We start from the raw sequence: 26,642 nt of genomic DNA, 5'->3' as shown, positions 1-26,642 counted from the left end.
ATCAGAAGTCACTGAGGGGTTGTTCTGTGACCAAATAAAGACACAAGGCTGCAGGCTGAGTTATACAGGGAACTCTGAGTATCACTCATGTATTATAAGGGATAATGTACCCCCTACTGTAAATGATAAGGATATTAGAAGTGACTGAGGGGTTGTTCTGTGACCATATAAAGGCACAAGGCTGCAGGCTGAGTTATACAGGGAACTCTGAGTATCACTCATGTATTATAAGGGATAATGTACCCCCTACTGTAAATGATAAGGATATTAGAAGTGACTGAGGGGTTGTTCTGTGACCATATAAAGACACAAGGCTGCAGGCTGAGTTATACAGGGAACTCTGAGTATCACTCATGTATTATAAGGGATAATGTACCCCCTACTGTAAATGATAAGGATATTAGAAGTCACTGAGGGGTTGTTCTGTGACCATATAAAGGCACAAGGCTGCAGGCTGAGTTATACAGGGAACTCTGAGTATCACTCATGTATTATAAGGGATAATGTACCCCCTACTGTAAATGATAAGGATATTAGAAGTCACTGAGGGGGTCTGTGACCATATAAAGGCACAAGGCTGCAGGATGAGTTATACAGGGAACTCTGAGTATCACTCATGTATTATAAGGGATAATGTACCCCCTACTGTAAAGCCCATCTTGCAGATTATATACCGGTAGAGAATAATACAAACTAGACAAGTGTCATTATCACTTTAATACACCGGAGTTATTTAAAGGCAGACTGACCATCTCTGAAGCAGACACATGTAAATACATATGAATTCTCTGTGTAATGAGACTCCTGATCAGTTTGGATCACAGGTTCTGACAAACCGACACATGGAAATTATTACACAGCCAGGAAAGATATTTTCTGATTCTTCATCCTTTTGTTTACCTATAATATTCCTCCAGTTGCAGATTTAGTGTCACATTAGTCTTCATTTATTTGCAGAAAGTGAAAAAGATGAGGGGAGACGGTCACAGTGGCGAGCGCATTATGGAATTCATAGAGAAAACTGATGTAGGGGTGTCTGTGTGACCCGGGGCTGTAAATCTTCACTTCTAATGTGATAGAACATTGACTCCCCTATTATCTCCACATAATGGATCCGATTAACCCACAGCCTGGCCAAGGCCCAGTTAGGGGGAGATTTGGGGTGAGAGTTTATTTGTACCCTGGGTACCCCTGGAACTATAGCAGGGTGACACCCCAATGTTTCTATATATCTGTAACCTTGTTATGAGCTAAGGGGGCCCCGTCTGAAGGCCAGTTAGGGGGAGATTTGGGGTGAGTGTTTATTTGTACCCTGGGTACCCCTGGAACTATAGCAGGGTGACACCCCAATGTTTCTATATATCTGTAACCTTGTTATGAGCTAAGGGGGCCCAGTCTGAAGGTCAGTTAGGGAGAGATTTGGGGTGAGTGTTTATTTGTACCCTGGGTACCCCTGGAACTATAACAGGGTGACACCCCAATGTTTCTATATATCTGTAACCTTGTTATGAGCTAAGGGGGCCCCGTCTGAAGGCCAGTTAGGGAGAGATTTGGGGTGAGTGTTTATTTGTACCCTGGGTACCCCTGGAACTATAACAGGGTGACACCCCAATGTTTCTATATATTTGTAACCTTGTTATGAGCTAAGGGGGCCCAGTCTGAAGGCCAGTTAGGGAGAGATTTGGGGTGAGTGCTTATTTGTGCCCTGGGTACCCCTGGAACTATAGCAGGGTGACTGTTACCCCAATGTTTCTATATATCTGTAACCTTGTTATGAGCTAAGGGGCCCAGTCTGAAGGTCAGTTAGGGGGAGATTTGGGGTGAGTGTTTATTTGTACCCTGGGTACCCCTGGAACTATAGCAGGGTGACACCCCAATGTTTCTATATATCTGTAACCTTGTTATGAGCTAAGGGGGCCCAGTCTGAAGGTCAGTTAGGGGGAGATTTGGGGTGAGTGTTTATTTGTACCCTGGGTACCCCTGGAACTATAGAAGGAGTAAAAAAATAAAAGCCATGTGCTAACAAGGCCCAATTTCAATTTAAAGTTCCACAGATAAAATATACTGGAACTGAAACAAAGTATGTGCTGATCTGAAGAATGATTTTCTCCCATGATTCACAGGGATCAATTTCTTTTAGGTTCTAAACAGTTTGGGTTCTCCTTAAATGCCTTGAGTTCCCCCCCACCCCTGTCCCTGACTCCTCATATTTTGCCCCATTCAGAACATCACGTCAATTCTTTTCTTTTCTGCAGCCTGATTAGTGTGTGGGGCAGTTCCTGGAATTTTGTTATACCCAATTAAATGGAAAATCAGGGATTTGTCATGCTCAGAACTCTGAAATTACAAAGCAAACAAAGTAACGTGATACTGAGAATGAACAAAGGCAATGGCAATGTCTGTGGTTTTTAGTTCACCATCATGTCAGTAGAAAGTATTTGCCAATGAATTATTTATCCCTGAATTATGTACAGTGTGTAAACATGGCCCTAGTTGTGTCCGTATGACGACACTGGAAGCGACTGCATTATGATATCAGTTACATCCCATAATAACAGCCAGTAAGACATGGACTTGGGAAGATGGCAGGGATCTCATGTACTGGAGCCAGGAGAACTCGGAGGAGATGTTGGAAAATCTGAGTTGCAATGGGGTAATTATATTTATGTACTGTCCCTATGTGTGTTACATGTAATTAGGTTCCAGTGGTTCTCATGAGCATCTACTTACAGACAGATTCTACCAGAACAATGTACATGTTGTACACCTTCTATTTCTACAATCATTTAATTCTTATAGACCCCTCAGTGACTTCTAATATCCTTATCATTTACAGTAGGGGGTACATTATCCCTTATAATACATGAGTGATACTCAGAGTTCCCTGTATCACTCAGCCCTGCAGCCTTGTGTCTTTATATGGTCACAGAACAACCCCTCAGTGACTTCTAATATCCTTATCATTTACAGTAGGGGTACATTATCCCTTATAATACATGAGTGATACTCAGAGTTCCCTGTATAACTCAGCCTGCAGCCTTGTGCCTTTATATGGTCACAGAACAACCCCTCAGTGACTTCTAATATCCTTATCATTACAGTAGGGGTACATTATCCCTTATAATACATGAGTGATACTCAGAGTTCCCTGTATAACTCAGCCTGCAGCCTTGTGTCTTTATATGGTCACAGAACAACCCCTCAGTGACTTCTAATATCCTTATCATTTACAGTAGGGGTACATTATCCCTTATAATACATGAGTGATACTCAGAGTTCCCTGTATAACTCAGCCTGCAGCCTTTGTGCCTTTATATGGTCACAGAACAACCCCTCAGTGACTTCTAATATCCTTATCATTTACAGTAGGGGTACATTATCCCTTATAATACATGAGTGATACTCAGAGTTCCCTGTATAACTCAGCCTGCAGCCTTGTGTCTTTATATGGTCACAGAACAACCCCTCAGTGACTTCTAATATCCTTATCATTTACAGTAGGGGTACATTATCCTTATAATACATGAGTGATACTCAGAGTTCCCTGTATAACTCAGCCTGCAGCCTTGTGCCTTTATATGGTCACAGAACAACCCCTCAGTGACTTCTAATATCCTTATCATTTACAGTAGGGGGTACATTATCCCTTACAATACATGAGTGATACTCAGAGTTCCCTGTATAACTCAGCCTGCAGCCTTGTGTCTTTATATGGTCACAGAACAACCCCGCAGTGACTTCTAATATCCTTATCATTTACAGTAGGGGGTACATTATCCCTTACAATACATGAGTGATACTCAGAGTTCCCTGTATAACTCAGCCTGCAGCCTTGTGCCTTTATATGGTCACAGAACAACCCCTCAGTGACTTCTAATATCCTTATCATTTACAGTAGGGGGTACATTATCCCTTACAATACATGAGTGATACTCAGAGTTCCCTGTATAATTCAGCCTGCAGCCTTGTGTCTTTATATGGTCACAGAACAACCCCGCAGTGACTTCTAATATCCTTATCATTTACAGTAGGGGGTACATTATCCCTTATAATACATGAGTGATACTCAGAGTTCCCTGTATAACTCAGCCTGCAGCCTTGTGCCTTTATATGGTCACAGAACAACCCCGCAGTGACTTCTAATATCCTTATCATTTACAGTAGGGGGTACATTATCCCTTATAATACATGAGTGATACTCAGAGTTCCCTGTATAACTCAGCCTGCAGCCTTGTGCCTTTATATGGTCACAGAACAACCCCTCAGTGACTTCTAATATCCTTATCATTTACAGTAGGGGGTACATTATCCCTTATAATACATGAGTGATACTCAGAGTTCCCTGTATAACTCAGCCTGCAGCCTTGTGCCTTTATATGGTCACAGAACAACCCCTCAGTGACTTCTAATATCCTTATCATTTACAGTAGGGGGTACATTATCCCTTATAATACATGAGTGATACTCAGAGTTCCCTGTATAACTCAGCCTGCAGCCTTGTGCCTTTATATGGTCACAGAACCCCTCACTTTTTAACAACCTTTTAATATCCTTATCATTTACAGTAGGGGGTACATTATCCCTTATAATACATGAGTGATACTCAGAGTTCCCTGTATAACTCAGCCTGCAGCCTTGTGCCTTTATATGGTCACAGAACAACCCCTCAGTGACTTCTAATATCCTTATCATTTACAGTAGGGGGTACATTATCCCTTATAATACATGAGTGATACTCAGAGTTCCCTGTATAACTCAGCCTGCAGCCTTGTGTCTTTATATGGTCACAGAACAACCCCTCAGTGACTTCTAATATAAGTTTTTCTAAATGAGTCTGTATTGTGCTTAATTCAGTGGGGTGGGCAGCAGTGACAGTGTAGCCGTATACAATTTATTACCAGTTACAGTAGAGAGTCCGGTGCTCTGGTGTTACTGGGTAAACTGGTGCACGTGAGTCTCATGCTCCAGAGCAAAATGATTACAGGGATAGTGAATGTGCCAGTTTATATATTGTATCATTAGAATAATATTAGTGAAAAGTGAAACAGATGAAGATGAGTCTATAGAGTTGCTAATAAAGTAGCTACTGACCTGTAATATTGTTGGTAACCCAGAAATTTCATTCTGCTCTGTAGAAAAGACCCAGTTTGTCCTGATTCTGCCCCAAACCACAAGCCCCCTAGTGCACCCCATGATGTAGAGACAAACTGACAATCTCTACTGCTGGGGGGATCTTGAAAACTGTTGTTGGCAGCCCCTATTCACCCCCACTCAGATATAATGGTCTTTTATTCTTTTTTTCCATAGATTTGTAGATTAATATTTGGAAGAAGAATTGTTTACAGCTCCGCTCCCATATCATATGGATAGAATGAGTCTAAATTCAACTGCGCCCCCTCTATCCAACTAATTCTCATTCCCTCCAGTTACTGGATCTGTAACTCTCAGCTACAACTTATTCACACACACAGACATGGCCCACCAAGAACACTGGGGCATTTAGAGAGCAGAGAGGGTTACATGATAATATACCCCCTAGGGATTTATTATAAGGATATTAGAAGTCACTGAGGGGTTGTTCTGTGACCATATAAAGACACAAGGCTGCAGGCTGAGTTATACAGGGAACTCTGAGTATCACTCATGTATTATAAGGGATAATGTACCCCCTACTGTAAATGATAAGGATATTAGAAGTCACTCAGGGGTTGTTCTGTGACCATATAAAGGCACAAGGCTGCAGGCTGAGTTATACAGGGAACTCTGAGTATCACTCATGTATTATAAGGGATACTGTACCCCCTACTGTAAATGATAAGGATATTAGAAGTCACTGAGGGGTTGTTCTGTGACCATATGAAGGCACAAGGCTACAGGCTGAGTTATACAGGGAACTCTGAGTATCACTCATGTATTATAAGGATAATGTACCCCCTACTGTAAATGATAAGGATATTAGAAGTCACTGAGGGGTTGTTCTGTCACCATATGAAGGCACAAGGCTACAGGCTGAGTTATACAGGGAACTCTGAGTATCACTCATGTATTATAAGGGATAATGTACCCCCTACTGTAAATGATAAGGATATTAGAAGTCACTGAGGGGTTGTTCTGTGACCATATAAAGGCACAAGGCTGCAGGCTGAGCCTTATATAAGGCTTTTGCACAGTGTCAGGACTCTCCAAGACATATATATTTTATTTAAAAAGTTGAATGTGTATGAAAAACGTGGGAACAGGAAGGTTTTATGAGCACAGACGTTTGCCCATACCAGACAGATATACAGATATATAACATTCCCATGAGAGTTAATGGAGTGAGAGTTTCGGGTGCATCTGCAGTAAGTCCCAGGTCTCACGTCTCTCTGCCCTTGTAGCCAAGACTTCATGGAAAGGGTGAGTTCACCTTGCAGGAGAGAATTAAGTCTCACCATCTGTTTCAGCAATAAAGGCATCAGGCAGGAGGAAATGAGCGGAGTGAGAGAAGGGAGAGACAACGGATAATAAAAAGAAAGAAGAAGTGTAAACGAGTGACGTAAATCAAGTTAAAGCCTCGCATCCTCTGTGTATGGGAATCAGGGACATTTCTCTCCTCGGCTGTCACACGGCAGGTAATTCTCTCTATAATCCCGTGGAAGATATTAGGGAAGGGCCCCAGGCTTTCATTCACTGGTTGTGGCTCGTTGGTGTAGCCGGGAAGTATCGGGATAAATCCAACGCTCGGGGGAAGAGGTTGTCAGGGTTGTTTATTATGGAAACTCAGGGCCAACTGCCTGGGTCTTGTGCCACAATGTTATAGAGATGAATCCTTTACACGTCAACTAAACATCAGTTTTTGGAAGACACCTGACTTGCACCTCTCTCACCCATCCACTTCAGTAAAGACCCAGTCCAGACTACCGCTTCAGCGGCCCCAACACACCACTGGCCCAGCCACGACCCATGGGCCCCCGCCCCAACCACAAGCCATATGGCCCCCACAGTCCCCCTTCACTGTGTACCTTAACTCCTTTGGCAGAAGGAAAGCGGGTCTGGGTCGGAGGGGCCCATCGGGTTTTTCCCCAGTTTTCCACCAGCCCAGTTTGACCCTTGTCCAGTCGCCTGCTGCCAGAGTTTTCACCCAAATGTAACTTTCCGTTGTCCCCAGTTGTCATTTTTGTCATAACCCACCTTGTCCTACTGTAGACGTCTTCACTAATAATCTCCATCTTGCCCTACTGTCTCCACTCTGTCTTACGGTCACCATCTTGTTTTATTTTTGCCATTTTGATATACTTTTGCCACCCCAACTCCAGTAATTACCAAGGTACTGAGCTCTCATTATTTTATTTTCCTACTCCTGTGCTGCTCTCTTTCCCATGGTCAGGTAGAACCCTCTCCCTGGGTAAGTAAACCAATTCTCCCTCCATTGCTTATTCAATATGAGCTTTGATTCTTTGTACTTCCTGCTCCTTGGCTGCTCTCTTTCCCATGGTCAAACAAGCACCGCCCCCTGGCTTAGTGCACTTACCCTGGCACAGAATTCTCATTCAATAAACTTCCCAGGCTGGGAAGGGGCTGAGCATGATCCTAACAGATGAGCTGGTTGGGAGATCTAAATCTGCTAAAGGTTCCCAAACTGTGGAGCTACTCCACCTAGAAACAGAGAGGAAATACTTAGCGGCAGGTTCTAGAAAGCTAAATTATTTGTAAAAAACATGACAATTTGCGCCATTTTTGCATTTCAAGATCCAGCATCTCTCTCTCTGTTCTTGTTCTCCTTGAGGGAGTTGCAGAACTACAACAGCATTGGACAACCGAGATACAGAACACGCACCCATCAATCTCCATATTTCAATTTGATTGTAAGCTCCTTTGGCTTTCAATAGTGAGCCTTTTATTTTTTATATAAACCATGTTGAATAGATTGCTAGCTTGGCAGTGGTATTTATCTGCACTAAACTCTGCCAGCAATCTTCTCAAGTACGTGCTGCTTCTCCTTTAAATCATCCAAGCCCATATTTCACCCCGACTCATCCCGCCAGACACAGAATTAATGGGGCCCAGCTGCAAATTTTATCACCGTGTTTAAATAAATTGGGCAAGCTGTGTCACAGCGCTGTTTCCCGACTGTAAGCCTGCAAATGTGTAATATATTTAATATATTGTTATACACACGTGTGCAATGTATGTCTGCCATATGTTGTAATAAATGAGAGAAAACCTACTTTCTTACACGCCATATGTGCACCAAAAATGGCCATTCTGCTGGGGAATTCTCCTCGTTTAACACCTCGCCTGCCAGAAAAGGGCTTACACTGAATTAGCGCAGGAGCTTTTAGATTTCTTTATGGTGATGATCCTCTTTTTGGGCCAAAATTCGATCAGGCTCTTCCTTAGCTCATAAAATATTTATGGATTTGCCCTAACAGTCAATCTGCTCCAGGCCCCTGAACATAACACAGAATGACTATACAGCAAACACATGAAAGGAAAGTATAAGGGTCAGGTGGCAAAAGTATAAAACAATGGCAACAGTAAAACAAGATGGTGACAGTATGACAAGTTTGAGACAGTAGTGCAATGTGGAGGCAATAGAACATGATGGAGATAATAGGTAAAGATGTGTAGAGTAGGACAAGGTGGCAAAAGTATGATAAAATGGCGACTGTAGGACAAGCCTACAGTAAGACCAGATGGAGACAGTAGTGAACGATGAAGATAGGTGAAGTTGGAGACAGTAGGACAAGATGAAGATAGTAGGAAGATAGTAGGACAAGAAGATAGTAGGACAAGATGGAGACAGTAGGACAAGATGAATACAGTAGGACAAGATGAATACAGTAGGACAAGATCAAGACAGTAGGACAGGATGAAGATAGGACAAGATGATGCCAGTAGGAAAAGATGACAACATTAGGATAAGATGGAGACAGTAAAACAAGACAACAATATTAGGTGAAGAGAGTAGGACAAGATGGAGACAGTAGGACAAGATGAAAACAGTGGGACAAGATGGAGACAGTAGAACAAAACGAGGCAGACGGACAAGATGGAGACAATAGGACAAAAGTGATAGTAGGACATGATGGAGACATTAGTATAAGATGAAGACAGTAGGACAAGATGAAGACGTAGGACAAGATGAAGATAGGACAAGATGACACCAGTAGGAAAATATGACAACATTAGGATAAGATGGAGACAGTAAAACAAGATGACAATATTAGGTGAAGAGGGTAGGATAAGTTGGATACAGTAGGACAAGATGGAAACAGGAAAACAAAATGGAGACAGTAGGACAAGAAGAGGCAGAAGGACAAAATGGAGACAGTAGGTCAAAATGGTGATAGTAGGACATGATGGAGACAGTAGGACAAGATAAAGATAGGACAAGATGGTGCCACCAGGAAAAGATGACAACATTAGGACAATATGGAGACAGTAAAACAAGATGATAATATTAGGTGAAGACGGTAGGATAAGATGGATACAGTAGCACAAGATGGAAACAGGAAAACAAAATGGAGACAGTAGGACAAGAAGAAGCAGAAGGACAAAATAGAGACAGTAGGTCAAAATGGTGATAGTAGGACATGATGGAGACAGTAGGACAAGATAAAGGCAGTAGGACAAGATGAAGATAGGACAAGATGGCACCAGTAGGAAAAGATGACAACATTAGGATAAGATGGATACAGTTGGACAAAATGGAAACAGTAGGACAAGATGGAGACAGTAGGATAAGATGAGGCAGAAGGACAAGATGGAGACAGTAGCAAAAGATGACAACATAACGACAAGTTAAACACAGTAGGAGACAATGAAGAGAGTAGGGCAAGGTAGTGATAAAAGACAGTAATACTTTATATTATTTATGTCCAACCTAAGTGTCAAGTCTACATTTCAACTGTTGTTAATCAACAACTTCTACCTGCCCCTGGGAGTTTTACATCAGCAGCCATTGGAAGGAGATGGAGGCTGCCCAGACGGCCATAGACTGTACACTCCTCCATTATATTTTTCACATGTATATGGAATATCTGTATATGTGACCAAATCCACCCTGGGCTTTTTCTAATATTAAGCAGGAAACGGTACAATCACACTGATCTCCTGTGGCTCTGGCTTCTCCGTGTGTTTGGGAAACCTTATATTTATTCCTCACCATATTAAATTGAATCATGCGCATTGGCCGGGGAGCCTGGAATTCTTGGCTGAGTTCACTATGTAAAGAATCTCTGCACTTCTGGAAGGAGACAATATTTAGCAGTAATGGGGTTTGGGAGAAACGTGAGCTGTTGCACCACAGGGGTATATTGGTTTTCTATTAATTCTTTTAATATTCTGACATTTATATATACATATATATTTGTGAAGGGAGAGGAGAAGGGGCAGCGCTGTAATGTGCACAACAATGAGCTTTTATACAATATTCTAAGGGTCTTATTTTTTTTTTTAAAAAAAAAGTTGTACCCCAGGAAGATATGATGCCATGTTGCCAGACCCGGGCAGAGGGGGAACCCTATGAAAAGGGAATCCAGGAAAATATGGGAAAGCTGAAGATGGAACGTTGGGGGTCACTTGGGCTGCAAGAAGAAGCTCCAGTCTCCAACTTAGTCTTCGTAATGGCTAAAGTGCCTGGAATGGGGGGGCGGGGGTCACGTGTAGAGAATAATTTGAGAACTGAGACAGGTAAACGAGAATGATGAATGCAAATATATGCATACTAATTATGTAAATGCATGCGTCTATTTCTCCGATTTGATTCCCGCTCTGAGCCGGATAGGTTAAAGTATATAGGCGAATATTAATTCTGCTGAAATCTATTTGCATAGATAATGAAGCCGCCAAGATATTCAGATTTTCTCCGCATTAAAGTAAAATCCCAATTTAGAGCCCTTTTTTTATGGGCAGCTTTATACTGACACTGACACCCAGGGGGCAAATATCAGGGAGCAATACATTTTCACCGAAATCTCTTTTATTTTATGAAAACACAAAGGGTTAACTACACCAACACAGTTCAGTTGTCGGTGGTTTTACACGATTTCTTAAACCTTTCAGCACCAGGCAATTTTCCCAATTGGTTGTGGGTCGGGCCTATTTTTTGCACTTTGCATTGTGCCTTGCACTCCCCAGTGGGCCCATTAGAGAATAACTCTCTTTCCGTGGGTGAGTAAGTATAGCTCCCAACTATCCCGTTTTCTGTGGGACAGCCCTGATTTTGACAGCTCAGCCTGCAGCATCTGCTTTTTATTAAAAAAACTTTCCCTTTGACCTTCAGCACCGAGGCCATAAAAATATACAAAGTTTCTGAAATTCAACTAAAATAAGAGGCTTTTTGGCAGAGAGTCCAGAACGTCTGCACTCAGATACTTTTGTAACTATTTAAGATAAGCAAAGATACAATTGTAACTATTTAAGATAAGCAGGTCTCTTGGGAGAACCGAGACTCACACAATTTCACCTTCATTAGCAAAACTGTTATAACACTTAAAACATGGCTCTAAAACTCCCAGAAATGTGTTTAGACTTTCACAACCTGCCAAATTGTGTAAAATGGAATTAGTGTAATTAGTGTGGCCCTAAAATGGGTGTGGTCAGAACTTTTTTTGTCCCTCTTTCCGTTTTTTTAAATGTTGGGAAGTATGAGTAATTGAGCATGCAGAATAGGCAGGCAGGGTTGGAATGGCCCCCTGGGACACCTGGAAAAATCCTAGTTGACCCCGTACCCTGCCACAAGCCAGCCGCCCCCAGTCATCACAGCTCTCTGCTCCTCAGTGGAACACACAGGTCTCTTGAATTCTTAACAGAGATGTAAGCGTAGGAATGGCAGTGGCTTTGGGTGGACTTGGAGCAATAAGCAATGGTGGGCCCTTGAGTTGGGTAATTCAGGGGCCCAGACCCCCTCTGCACATAATTGTGGGTGACCCGCGGCTCCCCAACATCATACATACCTTCAGCTCACCTGTAATCCTGCGCAGCATATACCTGCAGGTCGCCAACCATCCCCCCAAGGAAGCAGCCCCCCACCAGCCTCTTGTTCCCTCCCGTCTGCTTCCTCTGTAGTTATATGACTGGTACCAGGCCCGGACTGGCAATCTGTGGGTTCTGGCAAATGTCAGAGGGGCTGCTGTACGGCTCCATAGAAAGTTACCATATAGTGGGCTGGTAGCGGTCTGTTTGGGCTGGTAGGAGGCTGTTTGGGCCTCTTTGTACTTGGAATGACAGGGCCTATATTGACTCCCAGTCCAGACCTGACTGGTACCCAGTGACCCCTGCGTACCCCAGTGCATCTCTGTAGGCCGGTGGGAGAAAAATCTAATGAAGATCATAGCCAATACATTTGGGGCCACAAAATTTATAACTGGGAGCCGGATGAGGCCCGTGGACCACCAGCCAGAAAGTCCTGCCGTCACCTGGACTTGACTGTAAACCTGTGGCCAACAACTGAACCCCCATTACTTTAACACTTGGCTTATCCTGCAGTAAGAAATACATATTGGGAGAATAAAGACCAATGATGAAGTATGAAGGTGCCTTGTGATGATTGGCATGTCTTGGCTCCCTAGAGCTTGCAATCTAGAAGGTTATCGCAGTGCCTGATTAAGGTTGTATGAGAGCTTCCCATATAGCTTGCCCTCTATTCCTACATAGCTTGCACTCTATTCCTATATAGCTTGCCCTCTGTTCCTTTATGGCTTGCACTCTATTCCTATATAGCTTGCCCTCTATTTCATTATAGCTTGCACTCTGTTCCTATATAGCTTGCACTCTATTCCTATATAGCTTGCACTCTATTCCTTTATAGCTTGCACTCTATTCCTTTATAGCTTGCCCTCTGTTCCTTTATAGCTTGCATTCTATTCCTATATAGCTTGCACTCTATTCCCATATAGCTTGCACTCTATTCCTATATAGCTTGCACTCTATTCTCTGTTCCATTTGGGTCAACACCCTGAACATTTGGACCTGCAGTAGAGTGGTTAGAGCTTAGTAAAGGGATGGGGATGTACCAGGCAATAGAGTAACAGATCTGTTAAATAATCCTAGCTATCTGCTCCCCCCCCATGTCCAGATGTGTTTGGGATCCATATTTGCCCAATTTGTCTGCTTTTATCAGGCCGGCTCATCTCTCCCCTGGGAGGGGGGCACCAGCCAGTCAGCTGTCCATCACTCCAACAATTAAATGCTGTCAGGAACTCATTTGCATTGTTAATCCGGAGATGGAGGAACATCTGGCGGCTGCACCTTCGCAGGAGCAACAGCAACGTCTCTGGGAGCCCAGATGGGTTCGCAGAGAAATCAACACTATTTCGGCAGAATTCCGTCTCAGAAACGTGCCCCTCCTGCGGCTTTATGGCTTCTCCTTGCAGCGTGCAGAGGGCAGGCTTGGTGCCAATCTGCTTAATGTATCACTTTTAATTGGCATGTGTTATTGCCGGACTGTGTCTGTCAGATGTTTAAATGCCGATTAGTGTAACCCTTCCAGTGCCACAGACATTCACACGGGCCCTTGTGCCTCTGTAAGTTCATCTGGTGTTTAAGAGCAAGCGAATATTCATCTGTTAACTGCTTTACTACAGTGATGCAACTCTTTCTGTATTAGAGGGGCTGTGTTTATAAAGAATATACATATGTAGCCAGAGTAACACCAGAGAGATGTGCCAGACTATGCCAAACACTTATTCCATAACTACAGCCGTTTGCTGAGCTTCTAAAGATCCCAATACACAAGCCGATATAAATTACTGACAGATTCAATCGGCAGCTTATTGGGCAGTGTATGGGGCCCTCCGACAGGCAGTTAAGTGGCAAATGAGATTCAATGTTGATAAATGTAAAGTCCTGCACCTGGGATGTAACAATATCCACTTATACCCTTAATGGGACTGCACTAGGCAAATCCATAATGGAGACGGAGCTTGGAGTCCTTGTAGATAATAAACTTGTCTGTAGCAAGCAATGCCAGTCAGCAGCATCAAGGGCAAATAAGGTCTTGACTTGTATTAAATGGGGCAGAGAGTCACGGGAGGAGGGGGTCCCACTGTATAGAGACTGGTAAGGCCCCATCTAGAATATGCCCTACAGTTTTGTCTCCATCACTCAAACAGGACATTATTGTATTAGAGAGGGGACAGAGAAGGGCAACTAAGCTGGTAAAGGGAAAATCTTAGCTATGAGGAAAGACTGGCCAAATTGGGGATGTTCACTCTGGAGAAGAGGCGCTTAAGGGGTGATATGATAACTATGTATAAATATATAAGGGGATCATATAATAATCTCTCTAATGATTTATTTACCAGTAGGTCTTTCCAGCTGACACAAGGTCACCCATTCCGATTAGAAGAAAAGAGGTTCCAGCTAAATATTGGGAAGGGATTTGTTACAGTGAGAGCTGTGAAGATGTGGAATTGTCTCCCTGAATCAGGGGTACAGGCTGATACATTAGATAGGTACAAGGAAGGGTCGGATGCTTTATTCACCAGTAGCTCCTCCCAGCAGACAGGAGGGAGCCAATGAGATTAGAGGAGGGAAAGGGGTGTGACAGGGGGAGCTGGGAAGTGAATCAGGGGTACAGGCTGATACATTAGATAGGTATAAGAAGGGGTTGGATGGTGTTTAGCAAGTGAGGGAATACAGGGATATGGGAGATAGCTCATAGTACAAGTTGATCCAGGGACTGGTCCCATTGCCATTTTGGAGTCAGGAAGGAATTTTTCCCCCTCTGAGGCAAATTGGAGAGGCTTCAGATGGGTTTTTTTTTGCCTTCCTCTGGATCAACTGGCAGTTAGGCAGGTTAAAAAAAGTTAAAAGGTTGAACTTGATGGGCGTGTGTCTTTTTTCAACCTAACTTACTATGTTACTATGTTACTATGTTACTATGTATGTATGGCCAGCCTAAGCCATAAACCATGAGGATAACGATCTTTTGACCACATATGTTATAGGTCAATGAGAACCAGAAATGGGTTATCTATTACCCTGGGCCCCTGGGCTTGCAGTCTCAGTTATACTATCTGTGCTGACACAACAACATGGTATAAATACTGGTATAAATGACATGCAGTTTTGCACCCTAGCACTCCTGCCCATAAGTTTATGTCACGACTGATAGTAAGTGGCTAAACCTGGGTGAAGTCAGGGTGAACTGGTCTAAGGCATATCTGGGTGCCACCAGACCCCTCACTGCCCACAATTTATTGAGTGAAGGTTAGGCCTTAATGAATGTACTGCATGGGTCTTTTAGTCTCCTTGCAGTCTCCTTGCTTCTTAAAACTTGGCATTGTGGGTACAAATTGGCATGGCAGTGGCAGTTATTAAATGTGCCTTTTAGGCTTCACTTGCACTGAGTGGGCACCGAATGTGAAGGGGCTGTACCATCTAAAAAAGAGGAATTCAGAAAAAAATAAAGAGCCAATTTCAGGGGTCCTGAGGATTTTGTAGACATGATTTTTAAAAATAGTTCCCAGTTTCCCTTTAAGGTGCTGTGTTTGTTTCGCCCCAGTAATTCCCTGCATGGTTTGGTGCAATCTCAAGCCTATGATTAAGTGTCCCTGCGCGACACGAAACGCGTCAGGCATTATCCTTTTAGATGTAGTGTAAAATAAAGTATTATGGGGCAAATTCACTAAGCGCCGAAGCGCCGAGCGCTAGCGTTAATTCGCTAGCGTTTGGCATTTTCGTTACTGCGCAAATTCACTAACGAACGCTGGCGTAGTTTCGCTAGTGTTACTTCGCACCCTTACGCCAGGCGAATTTTCGCTAGCAACGTAACTACGCAAATTCACTAACTTGCGCAGTGTACTGACCGCTACCTTTTACGCTAGACTTCCTTCGCCACCTCAGACCTGGCGAAGCGCAATAGAGTAGATAGGGATTGTTTCAAAAAAAGTCAAATTTTTTTCTAAGTCCCAAAAAACGCTGGCGTGTTTTCTACATTATGGCTGATAGGCTGAAAAAGATCGAAAAAATTTTTGGGGCTTCCCCCCTACATTTCCTGACTCATGGCAACTTACCTAGACAGTGGGCACATGTGTAGGGCAAAATAACATTTTTATTTGCAGATTTGAAGGTTTTCTTGGCATTTGTAGTGCTGATACGTATTCCTCCATTGAAATTTGAATTTGGCGCGTATGCAAATTAGCCTTCTCTAGCGTAACTTCGCTTTATATAGCGAATCAACGCTAGCGCAACTTCGCAACCTTACGCTACCCCTGAGCGCAACTTCGGATTTTAGTGAATTTGCGGAGCGCTGGCGAAACTACGCCTGGCGAAGTGCGGCGAAGTGCGGCGAAGTTGCACCTGGCGCAACTTCGAATCTTAGTGAATTTGCCCCATATATTTTTTACACTCAATTTTTGGCTGTTGGAATCTACTTTTGTGGGGCGTTCCGGATTGGTGCCTGCCTAATGCTATTTTTTCGTTGGTGCAATCTCACTCCTTTATATACAACTGCTGCCTGGTTGCTAGGGTAAATGACAACCTAAAAACACGTCCGTGGCAGCAATGGTATCAATATAGGAAACAGCACAAGGCACCTTCATACTTAACCAGGGGCCTCGGCATCTCTCTCCCTAGATGAGCAGCAAGTAACAGCAAAGAGGGATATGAGAAATCAATGGGGGAAGTAATTACAGGCTGCGGCCGTGCTTGCGCATAATACTGAACAGACGCCAGTCCTATTGGAATTAATGGATGCAAAATCCAGGACATGAGCAGCATTTCTACGGCTGGAGAAGGAATGTTGATTGCTCACTATAATCTCTGCCTGCCATCTGGGCACAAACACGCAGCCTTCAACATGTCACCGCCACCCAGGCTGAGCAGGGAAGAGGCAGGAGGGCCAGTTGGTTGGGATCCTCGCCAGAAGCCATCAGCAATGCTGCTAGAAATACTGGGAAAATGAGCAAATGAAGGCTAGGGCATGCTGGGAAAAACTTCAGGCAGGGCATTATGGGAATTAGAGTCAAGGCAGGAGTAAAGCTCATTACATTATTTCCATTGCCATTACATTTTTTTACATTTAATGTGTATTATTGTTATTTGGGTGAAGTTCCCCTTTAAATTAGTAAATGCAAGATTTGATTGGCTTTGGCTAATATCCCCCCAATATAGGATGTTGCTATTGGCACCCGGCACTTCCGCGGGACGCCATCGCATTGCTCAGATGACACAGAAATAAACAACGTCCCTGAGACGACTGTTTCTCCAACAAACCGACGCGCGGATTCTGCTGTTTTGAGCAGGAACATAAGTTGCGCCTCTTCGCTCGCAGCCTCCATTTGTTATTTAGCCCAGATCCACACGGAGTAGAAACATCGCTGGGTGCCGCGCGCCTCTAATTGGGGATTTTTATAAAGGAACAGAAGCCAGAGACGGTGCCAAGTGTCGCAAGATAAACATGAAAATTGAATTCACGCTGCATAACTCATGCGAGCATGTGGCTGCGCCGCTGCAACGCTCCTTCCCTGACAGCCGCGCTAACGACGTGTTGACAGCACCCTGACATCACACACATGCCAACAGCATCTGCCTTCCCTTCTTATACATATTAATCACCCAATGAGCAGAGAGAGTTACGCTTCAGAAAGACTTCAGACTCACATACATGCCATATATATAGGGACAAGTGTTACTGTCTGCTCTCTCTCATTTCCCTACAGAAATAGGGATTGGTAGCACTAGACAGGTACCTAATATATAGAGACAAGAGGAAAGTGTTGGAAGGGTTACTGTCTGCTCTCTCTCATTTCCCTACAGAAATAGGGATTGGTAACACTAGATAGGTACCTAATATATAGAGACAAGTGGAAAGTGTTGGAAGGGTTACTGTCTGCTCTCTCTCATTTCCCTACAGAAATAGGGATTGGTAACACTAGACAGGTACCTAATATATAGAGACAAGAGGAAAGTGTTGGAAGGGTTACTGTCTGCTCTCTCTCATTTCCCTACAGAAATAGGGATTGGTAGCACTAGATAGGTACCTAATATATAGAGACAAGAGGAAAGTGTTGGAAGGGTTACTACCTGCTCTCTCTCATTTCCCTACAGAAATAGGGATTGGTAACACTAGATAGGTACCTAATATATAGAGTCAAGAGGAAAGTATTGGAATGGTTACTGTCTGCTCTGCTCTCATTTCCCTACAGAAATAGGGATTGGTAGCACTAGATAGGTACCTAATATATAGAGACAAGAGGAAAGTGTTGGAAGGGTTACTGTCTGCTCTCTCTCATTTCCCTACAGAAATAGGGATTGGTAGCACTAGATAGGTACCTAATATATAGAAACAAGAGGAAAGTGTTGGAAGGGTTACTGTCTGCTCTCTCTCATTTCCCTACAGAAATAGGGATTGGTAGCACTAGATAGGTACCTAATATATCGAGACAAGAGGAAAGTGTTGGAAGGGTTACTGTCTGCTCTCTCTCATTTCCCTACAGAAATAGGGATTGGTAACACTAGATAGGTACCTAATATATAGAGACAAGAGGAAAGTGTTGGAAGGGTTACTGTCTGCTCTCTCTCATTTCCCTACAGAAATAGGGATTGGTAGCAGTAGATAGGTACCTAATATATAGAGACAAGAGGAAAGTGTTGGAAGGGTTACTGTCTGTTCTCTCTCTTATTTCCCTACAGAAATAGGGATTGGTAACACTAGATAGGTACCTAATATATAGAGACAAGAGGAAAGTGTTGGAAGGGTTACTGTCTGCTCTCTCTCATTTCCCTACAGAAATAGGGATTGGTAGCACTAGATAGGTACCTAATATATAGAGACAAGAGGAAAGTGTTGGAAGGGTTACTGTCTGCTCTCTCTCATTTCCCTACAGAAATAGGGATTGGTAGCAGTAGATAGGTACCTAATATATAGAGACAAGAGGAAAGTGTTGGAAGGGTTACTGTCTGCTCTCTCTCATTTCCCTACAGAAATAGGGATTGGTAGCACTAGATAGGGACCTAATATAATCTTATAATAGTAAGATAAGTAAACTGTTAAAAACAAAAAATCAGGAGAGACCTACTGTTTAGGGAAAAAGTAGCCCAAGTAATATTTAAAAGTAAAAAAACTTTATTAGGACATTATTGTGTGGCACGAAACACATTAGGCTAAAGCATGTCCTAATAAAGATTTTTTACTTTTAATTATTTCTTGGGCTACTTTTTCCCTAACCAGTAGGTCTCTCCCGATTTTTGGTTTTTGATTACCTTTACCAAATGAAGTATAAACCTTGGACTGGGGTTTTTCTAGAATGCGCCCACTGTGTATAACTTTTTGACTTAATTGAACAACAATTTTTGAGCCTAACTGGACTCATGACCATTGCTTAAAAAGTAAGCCTCTATTCTGGGCACGAGGCAGAAAAAGATGGCGGGCTCCTCTCTCCTCCAACCACAGCCAGAGAAAAATCCAACCCTGTTTAGATAATGTTCTGGAAATAATTGGCGTAATCAAGAAAGGTTAATGAGCTTGTGTGTGTGTAACTGAGGCGGATGTTATCACAGCCCAAGATAGATGTCAGTCAAGCTGCCTGCTGTACCTGTCCCATAGTTACATAGTTACATAGTTACATAGTTACATAGTTACATAGTTACATAGTTACATAGTTACATAGTTACATAGTTACATAGTTACATAGTTACATAGTTACATAGTTACATAGTTACATAGTTACATAGTTACATAGTTACATAGTTAATCGGGATGAAAAGTCCATCAAGTTCAACCCCTCCAAATGAAAACCCATTATCCACACAAACACCCCTCCCTACTCTCAGATAAATTCTATATACCAATATCTATACTAACTATATAGTTTAGTATCACAATAGCCTTTGTATTATGTCTGTCCAAGAAATCATCCAAGTCCCTCTTATAGTCATTAACTGAATCAGCATCACAACATCACCCGGCAGTGCATTCCCCAACCTCACTGTCCTGACTGTGAAGAACCCCCTACTCTGTTCCTTTAAATGAAAGTTCTTTTCCTCTAGTCTAAAGGGGAGGCCTCTGGTACGTGATTCTCTTTATGGGTAAAAAGGTCCCCTGCTATTTGTCTATAATGTCCTCTAATGTACTTGTAAAGTCTAATCATGTCCCCTCACAAGCGCCTTTTTTCCAGAGAAAACAACCCCAACCTTGTCAGTCTCCCCTCATAATTTAACTCTTCCCTCCCTCTAACCAGTTTAGTTGCACTTAGTCTCTGCACTCTCTCCAGCTCATTTATATCCCTCTTAAGGACTGGAGTCCAAAACTGCCCCCATACTCCAGATGAGGCCTCACCAGGGACCTATAAAGAGGCAGAATTATGTTTCATCCTTTTTTATACAAGACAGAACTTTATTTGCTTTAGTAGCCACAGAATGACACTGCCCAGAATTAGACAACTTGTTATCTACAAAGACCCCAAGGTCCTTCTCATTTAAGGAAACTCCCAACACACTGCCATTTAGTGTATAACTTGCATTTATATTATTTTTGCCAAAGTGCATAACCTGCATTTATCAACATTGAACCTCATTTTCCAGTTTGCTGCCCAGTTTTCCAGTTTAGACAAATCACTGTGCAAAGTGGCAGCATCCTGCATGGAACCTATAGTTCTGCACAATTTAGTCTCATCTGCAAAAATAGAAACAGTACTTTCAATGGCCACCTCCAGGTCATTAATAAACAAGTTGAAAAGCAAGGGACCTAGTACAGAGCCCTGCGGTACTCCACTAACAACACTGGTCCAATTAGAAAATGTTCCATTTACCACCACTCTTTGTAGTCTATCTTTTAGCCAGTTCTCTATCCAGGTACAAATAATATGTTCCAGGCCAACTTTCCTTAATTTAACCAGTAACCTTCTGTGTGGCACTGTATCAAATGCTTTAGCAAAGTCTAAGTAAATCACATCCACTGCCATCCCAGAATCAAGGTCTCTACTTACCTTCTCATAGAAAGAAATTAAGTTAGTCTGGCAAGATCTAAAACCATGCTGGCACACACTCATAGTATTATGATTTGCTATAAAGTCCAGTATCTTATCCTTTATTAACCTTTCAAAAAGCTTTCCTACCACTGACGTCAGACTAACTGGCCTATAGTTTTGAGGCTGAGAACGGGATCCTTTTTTGAATAGAGGCACCACATTAGAAATTCGCCAGTCTATCGGCACTATTCCAGACTTCAATGAAACCTGAAAGTAAAGAGGTTTGGCAAGCACAGAACTAAGCTCACTAAGTACCCTGGGATGAATACCATCCGGTCCCGGACCTTTGTTTGTCTTAACATGTTCTAGTCTCTTTTGAAGTTCCTCATGTGTGAACCATGCATCATTAGTTGTATTACTAGAATTGGGACTATTAAGAAGGAAAACTTCATTAACTGGTTCCTCATTTGTGTAGACAGACGAAAAATATGAATTCAGAATCTGCACTTATATTTTGTTTTCATCAACCAGCTGACCCCCCTCTGATACTAAAGGTCCCACCCCTTCCTGCTTCATTTTTTTACTATTTTTTTTTACTATTAACATATTCTGGGAATGCCCCCTGGACCTTTTTCTTTATCTTCAGCCCCCTTGCCCCTCACTGTGATCTCTCACTGTGAGACTTTTTTCAGCTTGAACTACAAGTCTGTGGGGACAGAAGCTGCATTTAATGAAAATAAACAATATAATCAATGTTGTAAAACAGCAATCCGGGAAGGCAAAGAAAGGAAATGAAGAGCGCATTGTGGCTGAGGCTAAGACTAACCCCAAAAGGTTTTTAAGTATATTAATAGTAAAAAGATGCAGGTTGAGAGTGTTGCTCCATTAAATAATGGTACCAGTATGGTTGTAACAGACACAGAAAAGGCAAATGTGCTAAATCAGTTCTTTACAATAGAAGAGTCTGATTTCCCAGGCTCACTTTATAGCTGTACTAATGGCTCAGCTCAATCTAGTCAGTGGCTGACTCAGGATATGATCCATAAAGCTTTAATAAAAATGAAAGTAAACAAGGCTCCAGGGCCTGATGGCATACACCCCCAGGTTCTAAGAGAGCTTAGTTCAGTTTTAGACCAGCCCCTATTTCTGCTTTTTTCAGATGCGCTTTCATCTGGTATGGTGTCTATGGATTGGAGAAAAGCTGATGTTATTCCAATATTTAAACAGGGATTATGATCTCAGCCTGGCAATCATAGGCCAGTAAGCTTGACATCTGTGGTGGGCTAATTATTTGAAGGCTTGTTAAGGGATCACATTCAAAATGTTGTCCTAGTGAATGGCATTATGAGCAACAATCAGCATGGCTTTATGAAGGATAGGTCATGTCAGACAAATTTGATTGCTTTTTATGATGAGGTAAGTAAGATGCTGGACAGTGGGGGGGCAGTAGATGTGATCTATTTGGATTTTTCCAAAGCGTTTGATACTGTGCCCCACAAACGACTGCTTTCTAAACTAAGGTCTGTTGGGCTTAATGAAGTCGTTTGCACATGGATAGGAAACTGGCTACAGGATCGGGTACAGAGGGTGGTTGTTAATGGGACATTCTCTACTTGGAGTAAGGTTCTTAGTGGGGTCCCTCAGGGCTCAGTATTGGGTCCACTTTTATTTAACTTGTTCATTAATGACTTAGGGGAGGGTATTGTAAGTAATGTATCAGTGTTTGCAGATGACACAAAACTATCAGCCCAATTAATTCCATCCAGGATGTGGCACTTGCAACAGGATCTTGACTAACTGGCAATCTGGGCAGCTAAGTGGCAAATGAGATTCAATGTTGATAAATGTAAAGTCCTGCACCTGGGATGTAACAATATCCACTTATACCCTTAATGGGACTGCACTAGGCAAATCCATAATGGAGACGGAGCTTGGAGTCCTTGTAGATAATAAACTTGTCTGTAGCAAGTAATGCCAGTCAGCAGCATCAAGGGCAAATAAGGTCTTGACTTGTATTAAATGGGGCAGAGAGTCACGGGGGGAGGGGGTCCCACTGTATAGAGCACTGGTAAGGCCCCATCTAGAATATGCCGTACAGTTTTGGTCTCCATCACTCAAACAGGACATTATTGTATTAGAGAGGGGACAGAGAAGGGCAACTAAGCTGGTAAAGGGAAAATCTTAGCTATGAGGAAAGACTGGCCAAATTGGGGATGTTCACGCTGGAGAAGAGGCGCTTAAGGGGTGATATGATAACTATGTATAAATATATAAGGGGATCATATAATAATCTCTCTAATGATTTATTTACCAGTAGGTCTTTCCAGCTGACACAAGGTCACCCATTCCGATTAGAAGAAAAGAGGTTCCAGCTAAATATTGGGAAGGGGTTTGTTACAGTGAGAGCTGTGAAGATGTGGAATTGTCTCCCTGAATCAGTGGTACAGGCTGATACATTAGCTTCTCTGTACCTGATGCCACTGGGTTGCTCTCTTTCCCATGGTCAGGCAGAGGTGGGGCTTGGTAGTGACAAAGAACTGGTGGAGGCAGGGTTGGACTGGGCCAGTCGGAGATTGGGAAAAAACCCAGTTTACCCAGCTGACCCAGACCCACTCTCTAGCTGTAAATCCTGGGTGCTGCACCCTGACCTCCCCCTTGGCCACAAATGCCTTAAAGAATAAGGTACGCATGGGGGGTGTGGCAGGGGGGCCTGGGGGGAGGGGGTTGTGTCTGGGACAGGGGGATCGGCAGGGGGTGTGCGAGCCCCTGAAGCAGTAGCAGAAGGACTCCCCAGTCTGACAGGAAAAACATTAGGGGAGGAGACTGGATTCCTTATTCGGGAGGTTTTGTGCATGACCATGGGAAAGAGAGCAGCCCAGGAAGTACAGAGGATCACAGCTCTGTACCTGGGTAAGTACATGATGAGGGGATAAGATTTATTTACATATAGAAGGTATTGTGCTTAGGCAGAACTGGTGGTGCATGACTGTATCTTCTTCAGCCACAGGGTGTCACTAGCGGCTCCTTTTCATCCCACAGTAAACGATAGAATTTGAACTGCGAAGCCAAATAATTTAGGCTGGTTTTATTTTCAGTTCTTCGGTAATCTCCTATACTTACAGTGTGCCGGAAGTAACGCCAAAATAGACACTACTATTCCTCCATATTGGGGTATTGTGTGCAACAAGCTGTGTTATTGGGTTATAAGTCCACCTGCGATTTACTCCTCTTGTTCAGTCTCCCTCAGGTCCGGACTGTGATTCCAAATAGGCCCTGGCATTTAAAGTAAACAGAGGCCCAAACAGCCCTTTTCCAGTCTGCTAAATGTTCAGCCAATGTAGAATCCACGGATTGAGGGTCTGGGCCTGGTCTCCCCCCAAAACGCACCCAGGAACGGAGTACAGGATTCCCTGTACTTCCTGCACCTCAGCTGCTCTCCTTCCCATGGTCAGCCAGGAACCATCCCCTGGGTAACTAAATCTAATATTTCCTAGTACTTATATAGGCACACAGCTTGTATTCTCTGTACTGCCTGCTCCTGGGTATCTCCCCTTCACTCCCTACCCAAGGTAAGTGAATTCAGTTTACTCATTACCTACCCAGGTACTGCACCCTGATTTCCTGTACTTCCTGCTCCTGAGTTGCAGTAAGTAAAGGTTCTCAATGCATCTTCCCCATCAGGAATGACCTGGCATAAATTTGGACACCCATGGACCTTACATAGCAGGCACATGCAAATATTCCTGCCCCATAGGTGCAAAGAATTGCCTGTCATTCAAAAGGTAAAGGTAAAGTGTAGGCAAATATAAACAGGGCAGCAAATTAATATCACCTTAACTGACCTTTAATATATTTGTGGATAAACACATTTTCTTTTCTTTCTCCCCAGTCAGTGCTCCAGGCTCCCCCAGTGGGCGCAACTCCGCAGTTTGGGAACTTCATCAGGGTCTAATGATGCCCAGAGCCTTTGCAGCAATGCCATTCACCAAGGATTTTAGACGAAGGCTGTCTTGGCCATTAGTCTTCACTCCACGCTCCCTCTAGTGGCAGAATGCAGCATCTATGAATAATTCAATAAAAACAAAAAAATGAATAAGAGTAAATAGTGCACAGAAGAATCAAAAGTGATAGCATCATATAAACCCCTTTCTGGTTTCTCCGCTTGCGCTCATGCTGCTCCGGGTAAATCAGAACCAGCACAACAACTCATTAAAAAGTGTTTTTGGATCCAGCCGCATCCGAGTGAAGACGGAGAAAGTTAAGGAGAAATGTTAATTACACGTCACAATAAAAATATCCCATTACCTATTCTCCTGCTTCCCCATCTCCTTATCGCCGGCCCGGGGGGAGCTCACAAGTTTAATTAGTTGCTTGGTGTTGGATAACAACAAACGGAGTGTCTGCGAGACCGGTGGGGATACGTGTGAAAGGGCAGAAGTGTTAGGAAAACAAAGGGGAAGCGAACAAACACATTTCTGCTAATGAAGCTCCAACAATTATCAGATCTGATAGTGGCTCATTCATTAGGAGCAGCAATGCTTTCCCCTTCCTCTTTCTCAGAATTCAGACCGATCTCTTCTATCATAGCATTAATAAAGGGACCTCTCTGAGTTTGGGGCCCCTACCTCCCCTTTCTTATAACCTGCACAGTCAGCCAATCAGGCAGCACTTACTGGTCTAATGGTTGAAAGCCAACATCTAGCTCTATGAGTTTATCAACCTTGTCCCTCTTCTTCATGACCCCCTAAAAGTCTGAAGTTGAGCTGATATCTTGTGGGTTTTTGGTTGCTATTCCTGGAGATTAGAGGTCTTGAGTCACATTGTGGTCAAACACCTTAGCTCTTAGTGTATCAAGACTGTAACACCTTTAACTAAAAGGATATTCATGGTATCATATAAGCACTCTAAATGGTCATCAGACTGGGCCCCTTCATTCCACTGCCTCGGGCCAACGTTGGAAGGTTAGACTCACTGTTTCAAAGCCCTAGAGATCAACCATAACAGACATGAGGAACCAAGGTCTGTTGGCTTCCCTAGGTACCAACAACCAGTATTGAGATGGACTGCTCTACGAATGGGGCACATTGGTACAATCCAAAAAAAAAAAATGTTCTGAGCATCCACAGACAACTGTTGCCTCCATGTTGTAACCCAGCAGATGTTCCTACCAGGCATGAGCTATGTATGTACTGCAAGTAGGTGCAATTAGATTAAGATGACTTGGTGTCTCAATGCAATAACACAATGGCCAGGCAATGGCAACTCCTGCATGTGCCACCGCCCAGCACTAAAGGGACTTCTGTTGAGGCCTAGAGAAACTCATGGTAAGTGGCATGGTTAAACTTTCCAGACATTAGCCTGACCCTCCAAGAATCATGAAACTACAACACCAAGAATCACTTACCAGAATATTTCTTCCTAGATGAACAGAGGCCTCACCTAAAGAAGAAGAAGAAGGGACCTTTTTCTAATATACTGAGCACAGCAGGGGTTCCATCATGACTAGTTGGAGAGGTCCATTGGAGTAACTTGTGTGTATCCCGATACTCTCTGGATGGCACCTGCATAGGGCACAGAGCAGCTATTAGTAGAGGTAGGGTCAGGGAGATCTGGGGGCTGCAGGTTGGGATCTTACATAGTGGGGACCCAGTCAAACACCCAGAATGACAGCTCTGATGGGGGTGAATTCCAGTGGATTGTGTTTTGGTTGTTTATACTGCAGAGAAAGAGTCCAGGTGAAGCACA

General features: G+C 43.2%; 1 long non-coding RNA gene across 1 annotated transcript; it reads left to right on the top strand.

The window, feature by feature from the left end:
* The first annotated feature begins 2,176 nt into the window (after positions 1 to 2,176).
* LOC121401565 lies at positions 2,177 to 25,191 on the top strand. Its single transcript, XR_005966363.1, has 3 exons — positions 2,177 to 2,653; positions 6,444 to 6,611; positions 24,787 to 25,191. It is a non-coding gene; the product is annotated as an uncharacterized LOC121401565 (long non-coding RNA).
* Positions 25,192 to 26,642: the final 1,451 nt, after the last annotated feature.

Source organism: Xenopus laevis, chromosome 1L, assembly GCF_017654675.1.
Source record: "Xenopus laevis strain J_2021 chromosome 1L, Xenopus_laevis_v10.1, whole genome shotgun sequence".
NCBI lineage: Eukaryota > Metazoa > Chordata > Amphibia > Anura > Pipidae > Xenopus > Xenopus laevis.
The sequence above is the reverse complement of the archived record's forward strand: the minus strand, read 5'-3'. Positions and strand labels throughout refer to the sequence as shown.